This window comes from Triturus cristatus, chromosome 5_2, assembly GCF_964204655.1.
Source record: "Triturus cristatus chromosome 5_2, aTriCri1.1, whole genome shotgun sequence".
Taxonomy (NCBI): domain Eukaryota; kingdom Metazoa; phylum Chordata; class Amphibia; order Caudata; family Salamandridae; genus Triturus; species Triturus cristatus.
Genome location: NC_140588.1, coordinates 276893978 through 276905262, shown reverse-complemented (window position 1 = coordinate 276905262; position 11285 = coordinate 276893978). Strand labels below are relative to the sequence as shown.

Sequence of the window (11285 nt, the reverse complement as noted above, 5' to 3'; positions counted from 1 at the left end):
GACGAGTCCTATGATAGGTTATATAACAAATGATTGGATTGGCTTGTAAAATAAAGAGATTTCTCCTTGGTACTTGCTTATAATATCTTACTCACTCCTAGGGTGGCATGGCTGGGGACTGGTAGAGTGCTTTGTGATGGAGACTGTATTATCATCAACTTTAGTTAGCCTTACTTAGCTAGCCAAGAACTTACCTATAGGGGTGAAAATAATTCTAAAACCAACTGTCGCATCGAACCACTGCCATTGTTTTTTTTTTATAAAATGCCTACTTGATTCCCTAGGGTTAACTATCAGCATTTATTACAGCCACAACAGATTATCTCCCCCTTGATCGACACTACGATTTACAAATCAGAGTGGGAGATAGATATAAAATCCCTACTTGCAATTACTTTGGTGCATCAGATGGAATGGATTGACTACATAATAGTAATTTGTGGTCATGGTCTCCCAATTCAAAGAAGTTAAAGGAGCGGGGATCGTCTAATTTTCTAACTCTTTCATTTACCCCCATCCTTGTGTGGAAAAGACATAGTCCCCAAGGCTAGTTACAGCAGCACTCTCTAAGTTTTTCTTTTTTACAGAGTTCCTCCTTCCTTTTTCCCGTAGTTCCTCCTTCCTTTGACCCCCGTAGTTCCTCCTTCCTTTCTCTTCCGGCTACGGCTGCTGCAGGTTGAAAAATGGTTCAACGTTTGACATACCGCCGTAGGCTGTCCTACAACACCACATCAAACAAAACCAGACTATCCCGAACTCCAGGTAACAGGATTGTCTATCTGTACACCAAGAAGGTTGGCAAAGCCCCAAAGTCAGCATGTGATATATGCCCAGGTAGACTCCGTGGTATCCGTGCTGTTCGACCTAAAGTGCTAATGCGACTGTCCAAGTCTAAGAAGCATGTCAGCAGAGCCTATGGCGGGTCCATGTGTACAAAATGTGTACGTGACAGGATCCAACGTGCTTTTTTAATTGGAGAGCAGAAGATCGTTGTCAAGGTGTTGAAGGCACAAGCACAGTCCCAGAAAACCAAATAAACATTTATACGATCCAGATAAAAATAAATAACTGAAACCACCCCCCCCAAAAAAAACATAGTTTTATATAGCGCAAACTTGACCTGAATCCAATCAGGTATCAGAGCACTTTACGTAGCCCCAGTTACGTTACATTAGGACACACATTCATTCTTTGTTAGGCACGGGGAGATTAAGTGATTTGCCCAGAATCACAGGATGTTCAGCGTCGTTAGTTTATATATAGTTTACAATTCCTCTGTACCTGGGGTAGATGGTGCTATCTTTGCGCCTTCTCAAGACCCACAATTCCACTTAATCTCTTGGAATGTGGCAGGGTTGGGCGCTAAGTTGTCCAACTCTAAGTGGTGTGCTAAATTATTCTGGCATCCGGCTCTTCCAAGAGACCTGGGTCTTGATACCACTAACTCTGCCTGGATTTGTAAACTTTTCTAAGGCGGCAATTTCATCTGGGTCGGAAAGTCCTGCTGGTGAACTATTGAGATGGGTGAACTTCCATTTTAGGTCTCTTGTTGGAGGTGGTGGTGGATTCTGATGACTTGATGTGTGTATCCCTTACCCAGGAGTGTGGTTTGACATATTACTTTTATAACATCTATTCAGGGTCTTTTGGTCCTAAGTTGAGGCAATAGTATTGGACATTCTTACGGCCCATATGCCTGCCATTCTAACTCATATGAGGAAAGTATTGTTTGGTGATTTGAATTGCCAATTTAAGCCCCTTAGTGTTGATAGCTGGTCACTCGTCCTTAACGAGGATGCTGTTTGGAATATTCATAAGGTCAGGCTAGCATTAATTAAGAAATGGTCTACAGTTGCTCTTCAGCTCAATGCCCTAACATTAATCCAGGAGTTGCATGCATGCAATGGAAGAACAAAGTCTGACAGATTGGGGGTGCATACATTTAATAGGGTTAACCACTTTAGTCTGATTGACTATATAATGGTAGATGTTAGACTCTGGCCTAATATAATCAAACATGGAAGTGGTTGAACGTCCTGACAGTGACAACAATGCTTTGGCCTTAAAAATTAATTTATTGCTTGGAGTCAAGGTTAATGTGTCTGACACAGACAGTGTTAGGAGATTGCAAGTTACGAGTAATAGGGAGAGGATCAAGTGGAGCAAGGTGTCCTATTCGCAGAAATCAAGTAGTGGAATCTATAGTCTAATTGTTGATTGCTGTGAAGAGCTGACCACTATAGAAAAAACTGATAACATCAGGTAAGTACTGGGTGTGGTTGCGGCAGGAAATAACTAGCTGTTCACCAACATAAGAGATAGATATTTCTTTAAGGAAGTTGGACGCCCCAAGGGAGGGAGGCCATCATGCTCATAGTATAATTCAACCTGTAGAGAGGCCAGATCTAAATTGGTCAAGGCAGTGAAGGAGAGGAATAGGTTGGAGATGCTAGGCATTGTTTACAAAAAAAGCTTGAATGGCTGCTAAAAAAGAAGGGAGAGGGCAATTTTGGGTGGACCTCCTTGAGGAAGGGAGATCCAAAGACCATCAAACCTTTTGGAACCTAGTGACCACTGGGAGTCAGGATGGGTTATAAGTAATTGAACCTAATATCGCAGCTGGTGACTGGGTGGAGCACTTCACTAACCTCTACTTTGATAGCGGGCTGAACTGGGAACTTTTATAGGTATTGCAGAACCTGAGTCAGGGTTAATGGCATGTGGTGACATTAGCGAAGAAGATACAAGTTGTGCGGCTGGTCTTCGGCAGCCTACTGATCAGCTGTCAGGAAGTGACTCCTGTGAGATATTAATCCCGTAAATGTCAAAAGCTATTAGAGAGATAGCCCCAATCAAATCCTCAGGCTAGGACACAATACCTGGTGATATATTGCCGAATGAACCAGGTGTTTGGAGTGCTTATTTTTCTTTAGTATTCTCTGTCATTGTGAGAGGGTGTCCAATTCCCCCCACATGGGCAGGAGCTAAAATCATTTCAATCTATAAAAAGGGCCCCCGGGTTTCCTCCCTCAACTATAGCCCATAGGTCTTATTGATAGTATGCAGAAGCTATTTAGCAAGGTAGTCTTGGGTAGGTTACAGGAATTGATGGTTTCCACTGCAATACTTACCCCATTGCAGGCAGGATTTAGATAGTCAGTTAGTATCATCGATCAGATTTTCTGACTCCAATTATTGTACTGGAAAACCATTATTCTGGGCAAAGCCAGACTACATTTTGGATTTGTGGACCTCCGTTCAGCCTTTGATTTAGTTCCAAGAAGGAGCTTGAGGAAGGTCTTTGCTGTGATCAGGGTTCCGGCCTATTTGCTTGACATCCTGGTGATGTTACACACTGATAACTACGCTCAAGTGAAATGTGGGAGCGGTGGAGAATTAACAGGATCATTCCCAGTGAACACTATTCTCTTTATACATCAATGGCTTTGTAGATATCTTGAGATGTGTGATAATGATGCCCAGGCTGGCAAAGTTAAGGATCCCTGCTCTTATGTTTGCGGATGATACGTTGCTCCTCTCTAAAACACCTATGGGCTTACCAGATTCTGTAATGAGAGGAGCTTAAAGATCAACGTATGCAAGACAAAGTTCATTATTTGAACTCAGGGCACTTCAGTAGGGTAAACCCTAAGTTAGCAGGCCTCTCCCTTGAGAATGTGAGTACTCTTGATTCTCTAGGTGTAACCCTGACAGAGCGTATTGTGTAGCACACTCACCTCATGTGCCGTAGGCTTAAGTTGGAACAGGTAGCAGGGGGAATAATTAAGATGATATTAAGGTCCCAGGTCCGACCAATCAGCCTTACCATAGAAATATATAATTCTCAAGCACTGGGGACGGTGTATTATAGAACAGAATTATGGGGTCAATTTAAAGTGGACCTCTGTTTAGCTGTGGAAAACTGATTTACGAGGCAGTTTATAGGACTTACCTGTTAGTACACCTCTGCTGCCACTTAGGAAGAAATGGGGGTTGATACCAATCTCTGATACAATAGGGTTACGCTCACTGCTCTATTGGAGGAGAATCTGGTTTACACCAGAGCTCATCTCCTATTGTAAAGGCCTGGAAGAAATTCTGACCACTCCTGGATCTTTAGATATTCCATGGATAAGATATATTAAGACCTCTTTAATAGAAATGGGTATTGAGAGCTGTGGGAGCTCGCAGTTAAGGCTACACCTAAGCAATTGCTTAAATTACTGTATTGGCAAGCCAAACATTTTTTGCAGCTCTCTAGGCAGAGCAAATAATCTTTGATGGAAACTTTCCTCTCTGTTAGAAACTTCTTCAGGAAGGAGAACTTTCTGGACGACATCCGTCCGCCACAAGCTAGGCGTCTATATCTGAAGCTTTGATATGGATCTTTGCCTGTCGGCTCGCTCATAGCTAGTTGGGCCCAAAACAAGGAAACTAATGTCGCCCAGTGCTAAATATGAGGCGTTTCCAAAGAAACTATTAAACATGCTTTTTTTTCGTGTCCCCTTTATAGCACCTGCAGGAAAATATGGATTATTCCACTGTGTCAAAGACTGTGAGTAAGAAAATACACAAAGGCCATTAGGATGTTCAAATATGATGATAATCATTTAATTTGTTTTGGTGTTAGCAGGTTCCTGTTCGGAATGTGGAAACTAAGACAAAAGATGCGTTCGGATTTGGTAGAACGAGGCATGTAATCATCTAGTGTGTTGTTTTATATTTTTATTACTGCATATTTGTTCTAGTGATGCGTGATTTAGGCGGAATTTTGCCATTATTATAGTCAGGATTGTAACCCTGTTAAATTGTTTATGCTTGAGACGGGTAGTATTAGCCGATTTTGCACTAGTCACTTTAAGTGGTGATGTGTATTTATAATTTATTACTATAGCCTTATAGCCCGCCCTAGCAGGCTATACCGGCTGTTAAAGGCCCGCTGCAGCGTTAAAGGCCCGAGCCGAAGGCGAGGGACTTTAACAACAGCAGCGGGACTTTAAAAGCCGGTATAGCCCTGCTACGAAGGGCTATAAGGCTATTAGAACATTCTGCCACTAGAGGGCAGAATGTTCTAACAAAACGAAGCCTTCAGGGAGCGCGAGGGGATTCAAATCCCCTCCGGCTCCCTGAAGTCTTTGGTCACAGCCAGAGCTGTGAACAAAGACACATTGGAATGTTGGCGCTCCGGGCTTATACCAGTCATTATAAGCCCGGAGCACTCCATTGTTTTCAATGGAGCTCCCAACATTCCAATATTCTAATATTTATTTAAGTAAAGTGTTTTTATGTGAGAGAGAGACTGTATTTTATCCTAGAATTCAGTGGAAATTTAGGCTAATGGACCGCCTCTTTTATTGTATGTCTCACTGAAGTGCACTATTTTATCAATTGTTTTATTCTGCTTTTATGGCTCTGTGCCGAAATAAAGCTATTTTGATTGATATCAAATATTAAAATTGTGACATTATTGCACACTATATTTTAGTAGACAGTATTTTATTCAACTACGTTAACAAACAGAAAAAAGATACACTTAACTTTGATATTATTTGACATTATATTTTTACCACAATATTGTGGCCCAGCAATATTTCCAACTCGATATTCACTTACTATATTATCAAAGGAAGTGTCTCACCTCTTGTAAAGTTTACCTAGGGCTCTGGAAAAGCTGAGAAATCGAAAACTAGCTAGTACGGCCTCCATTAAATTTCGGGACTGGACTGTGTCAATAACATATTGCCCGAATGTAGCAGCAATTTCAATTCTCCAGTTTAGTTAGCAATATCTTCATCTTGTCCACAGTAGAGGCTTCTCTTCAGGGATAACAGTCAGAGTAGTGCCCGCTTCTTGAGGTGGTTTTCATGCACTGAATCAATGTTGCGCTGTGCAATGATACCATTCTAGAATGTAGAGAGCCAGTGTTGGTTGCTGCTCTAAAGTGAGGTAAAGCAGCAGCCTTTTGACTTCCCTACCAGGTGGGTCAAAATAATAAGAAAAGCTGCAAAACACTGCAGGGGATATTCTCAAGAATATGCGATAACCATCGCAAAAGTTACTTAACGCAACCTCCAACATTGCAGTCTATCACAGGAAACTTACGCCGTGTTAACCAAGTATTCACAACACGGTGGTACCATGCGATAGTCACCAGATAACGCTTGAAATGGCCATGTTAAAATCAACGCCACGCCGCAAAAATGCAAAACACGAATGCAAAAAAAGCTGTCATGAGGCCAATCGCGATACAAAAATCAGCGAAAACCAGCTACAGGCCTGCAATTCACCTGCGTCAGGCGAGAACAATCACCATAAAAGTAGAAAAAAAAACAGACAAACTAATGTAAAACAACAGTGAAGCACAATGGACGTTGCCAGAGCAAGTACGGAGGAGAACCAGAACCCCACAAGCCCCCCGGAGGACCAACCCGTGCCCTTCCCTGACCACAGGGTCAGGGAAGGGCAAGGAGAAGAAGAGTAGGAAGAAAAGGTTCAGTCCGCAGGAAAACAGGATCCTGATAACGGAGGTGATAGAACACCATCAACTACTGTTCGTCACCTCCACTGTGTCATTGGCAACAAAAAAAGGACAATGGCAGTCCATCGTGGACAAGGTTAGTGTAGTTGGAGTGCTGAAGAGGACAATGGAAGAGGTCAAGAGGCGCTGGAATTATGTCAAGCGACAAACCAAGCTGAAACTCGCCAACAACCGGAAGTCAGCAATGCAGACTGGAGGTGGGAGTACAGCGCCACAGGAGGAGCCGGATGAGATGGAGGAAATGGGGGCCACAGTCATCAGTGGGGAGACGGTGGCAGGAGTTGGGGGCCCGGACACTGCACAACAGGACCGGACACAACAGCAACAGGGTGAGTAACGACCAGGGCCTGGGGGACAGGAGGAGATGGGCACAATGGCACACATGCACGATTAAGCATAGCACATCTTCAGACAAACCATGCCCCAGACCACCAACTCCCACCAAGAGACCAATGTACCTAAGTATTCAACATGTCAGTACTGTACAAGCTCGAACATCAAAGGCACACCGCATGTAAGGGATAAGGGGCAGCCAAATCAGAGCTGCAGAGGCGACTCTCCCAAAATGCGGCACACACAAATCCCATGCTGAGCACATTAACATTGCCAACGATGTGGCTCAATCCGCAAAACACCTACAGCAGAACACAGGATACAACTGGTGCCGCTTGGGTGCAGACACTGGCCAATCACATTTGGCATTGCAGGGAAATGTGAGTTGATAATGCACAAGTACAAACACATACACGTCTGTTGTCGAAATGTCCACTGTCCCCTATCAAATAGGCAGCTCCTCCTAAACAGCCACAATGTACCCAGTCATGTTGTCTGTATGAAAACATGTACAATGCGACAACATACATGTGGACACATTGTTAAACTGCATCTCCCCTTCACATTGCAGAGGGAGAATCAACACCTCCTGCAGAGCAGCCCGACCCTCTCTTCTCTGATGACAAAGAGGACCACCACAGCTTTGATTCTGACGCCCTCCAACTGCTCGTGGAGAACCTATGCAGCCCACTTCCAGGAGATGGGCTTACGCTCACAGGAGGGACGGCAACACTACATGTCCTGGGTCTGCCCTGTAGTAATCTGCTGATCACAGGTCTAGTTGTCAGCATGCCACATCCACTCCCTCATGGCTGGTTTACACCCACACCACACCCATCCAGCACACGCGTCACAGGACATGTGACCCTGCCAATAAAAAGGGCCGGGCACACGTGCTCAATGCCATTTCCACTCTCTATCTGGGTGCATCCGTGTAGTGTTTATGTAGGCATGAGGGTCTCGGGTCCTGCAACATCACATTCCCCAGGACCGGAGGTGACATGATGGCATCCGCAACACGATACCCAATCATACAGGGTTCATGACTGTGGGACACAGACTTGGTGGCTCTGGATACATTGTGGCCGGCACAGGCACACCGCCATGGGACGGTGACTTTGGGTGCACTGAGGTAGGGGCACCTTAAGTGCTGAGAAGCCTGCGATGATGCCCCGTCCAGGCGGTCCGGACTGCTCAGGATTTGTGTGCCCTGCTGGACCGCAGTGTAGGCCAGAGCCAGCGGGCAGCGCGGGCCTACCGCCACGTGGCGTCGCATCACGGATGACAGAGTTAGTGGTACCTCAAGGGCTGAGCAGGTGTGTAGCCTGCGATGAGGCGGGGTGCACAGGAATGTCCTCTGCCATGGCGAAATCAAGACCCAGAATCAAATGTGAGACCTGGTGGCCTGCGGAGCGGGGCTGCATGATGTGGAGGGGCTGTACTACTATGTCCTGACTTTGCAATCTCTTGTGACACATAACCATGTCATGGTGATAACAGCAAAAGAAAGCTACCATACAGCGCTGGTACATGATTATCTGTGTCCAACAGAACCCAGTAAGTGGTGAATATAACATCCATATTCATTAATATAGAAAGACACCAAATAATTGCCACACAAAAATCCTGTATTGCAGTACAATTTATACAATATGTAGAGCATCAGCTTTATCAGATCCACACCTTCCACATTTAGATTCAACCCTACTCTTCCATTGGAACTTTTTGCGTGGTGTATAGTACAGCATGTTGATAACTTTGAATTGCTGTAGTTTTACTCTGGTGGTTATAAATGTATCAAGTGCCAAGTTAAGGCCTTTATGATTCCCTCCAATGAAATTTCGCAGTCTAGTTTGGCAGACCACTTTGCATAAAAAGTGATTTACCCTCATCGATTGATCACAAATACCGGATAAAGAGCTGTGAAAGTGTCCCTCTCCTTATCTCTACCCAATGTTTCTAAGTCATTTCAAGATTGATGTTAATAGGGACAGCTCTGTAAGTATTGGAAAAATACACTATGAGGGAGATGATATTCCATCTGAAGTTCACAAAACTGACCCAGCATGAAAAAGCCCTTCTGTGCCCAAGCTTTACCCACTTGGTCCCTCGATGTAGCTGGTAAAGTGGATGGGCCTCAAAGAGGAGTATAATACCAACTTTTTTACTTTTTTGTACACACTGGGGGATATTCTCAAGAACGTGTGTTAATTATCGCAAAATTAGCTTAACGCCACTTTGCATATCGCAGTCTATCGCAGGGAAAATCATGCTGTGTTAATGTTGTATTCTCCACATCGGCGGCACCATGCGATAGTCTCACGGTAACGCGTCAAATGACCGCATTAAAACTAACGTGACGCCGAAAAAATGCAATACACGAACACGAAAAAAGTTGCGATGTGGCCAATCACGATTAAAAAATCAGTGATAACCAGCGACAGGCCTGAAATTCCCACGCGTCATGCGGGAGAATGCACTATAAAAGCAACAAAAAAACACACACCAAAACCAAAATAAACTGCGTAGCACCATGGATGCACCCGGACCGAGTGCAGAGGACAACTCGAACCCCACAAGCCCCACAGAGGACCAGCCAGGAACCCCATGCTTGGGGAAGGGCAAGGAGATGAGGAAGAGGAAGATGCGGTTCACTTCCGCAGGAAAACAGGATCATCGTCACGGAGGTGATAGAACAACACCAACTGTTCGTCACCTCCACTGTGCCATTGGCAACACAAATGGAGTCCATCGTGAACAACGTGAATGCAGTCGGAGTGTCGAGGAGGTCAATGGAGGAGGTCAAGAGGCGCTGGCATGACGTGAATAGCCAAACCAAGTAGAAACTCGCTGCAACCGGAATACAGCAACGGCGACTGGAGGTGGGAGCCCTGCACCACAGGAGGAGCTGAATGAGCTGGAGGAAATGGTGGCCACAGTCATAAGTGTGAAGATGGTGGCAGTTGTTGGAGGTCCGGACACAGCTCGATATGACCTGGCCCAACAGCAACAGGGTGAGTAACGACCAGGGACTGGGGGGACAGGGGGAGATGGGCAAGAGCACAAATGACCCAAGTCGCCAACATCTCAGCACCGAAAAAGCACACAAGTCAAAGGCACACCGCCTCAAAGGGATAAGGGGCCGCTAAATCAGAGCTGCAGGGGCGATTCTCCCACAATGCAGCATACACACATAGCAATCACAGCACATCAACATTGACGACAATATGTTACAAAGTGCAACACTTTCACTACAGAACGGAGGACACAACTGGTGCCGCTTGTGCGTAGAAACTGGCCAATCACATCTGCCATAGCAGAAAGCTGCGAGATGACAATGTACGAGTACAACCTCACATCCGTCATGTAGTCGAAATGTCCACTGTCTCCCATCAAATATCCAGCTCCTCCAAAACAGTCACAATATACCTTGTCATGCAGTCTGAATGTAAACATGTACAATGCGTCAACATACATGAAACACACTGTTAACCTGCACCTCTTGTTTATATTACAGAGGGACAATCAACACCTCCTGCAGTTCACACCAGACATCTCTTCAGTGATGATGATGAGGGTCCCCTGGCCATCTGTCCTGACACCCTCCAACGGCTCGTGGACAGCCTCTGCAACCCCACCTCCAGGAGCAGGGCAGCCCAGCTGCATCGAGGTGACCCCAACCGCTACACAGCCCACACAGCAGGAAGCACCCACCACCAAAGCTGGCTCCCAGCACCTCGCGGAAAATCACATGGCATTCCAATGCCATGTGTTAGACTGCCAGAGGGGGCTGGCTGAACAGGTGCGGTGGGTTTAGACCTCATGGCAGCCACACTTGATGCCATATGTGGGTGTATGAGTCTCATCAGGGACCAATTACAGTCCCTAACGGGCACCCACAGTCCGTACCATGCTCTACACACTACTTAGCTGACCTCGCTGGAGCCATTACTCGATGCAAGATCTGTCTAGTCAGACAGGCTCCAGCGATGTCAGCCGGGAGTTGGGACACATGTGGAGGACAATGGAGAAAATGGAGCGGATGCAGGCTGGAAGGATGGCTGCCACGGATGTACACCAGGGAGATGTAGCTGGGATCTTCCATGCCCTGCAGAACCTCATCTTGCCATTGCTGCCACAGAGCCTGTCCCAGATGACTGCTGCAGGAGCTTCGACACACACACCTCCACCCCCTGATGTGTCAGTGGCACCCAGTAGGCAGCCATACCACCCCACCCCCTGATGTGCCAGTGGCACCCGGTGAAGCAGCCATACCACCCTGCCCCCTGATGTGCCAGTGGCACCCAGTGATGCATCCATAACACCACCACACACACCTGACACACCTGACACAGAAGACATATCAGATGACTAAGATGTGGATGGCAATGACTCTGTGTGTGAAAGGAGGTTG

At 45.8% G+C, this 11285-nt stretch overlaps 1 pseudogene; it reads left to right on the top strand.

The window, feature by feature from the left end:
• The first annotated feature begins 632 nt into the window (after window positions 1-632).
• LOC146822876 (large ribosomal subunit protein eL34 pseudogene) lies at window positions 633-1074 on the top strand (annotated as a pseudogene).
• The last annotated feature ends 10211 nt before the right edge of the window (window positions 1075-11285 follow it).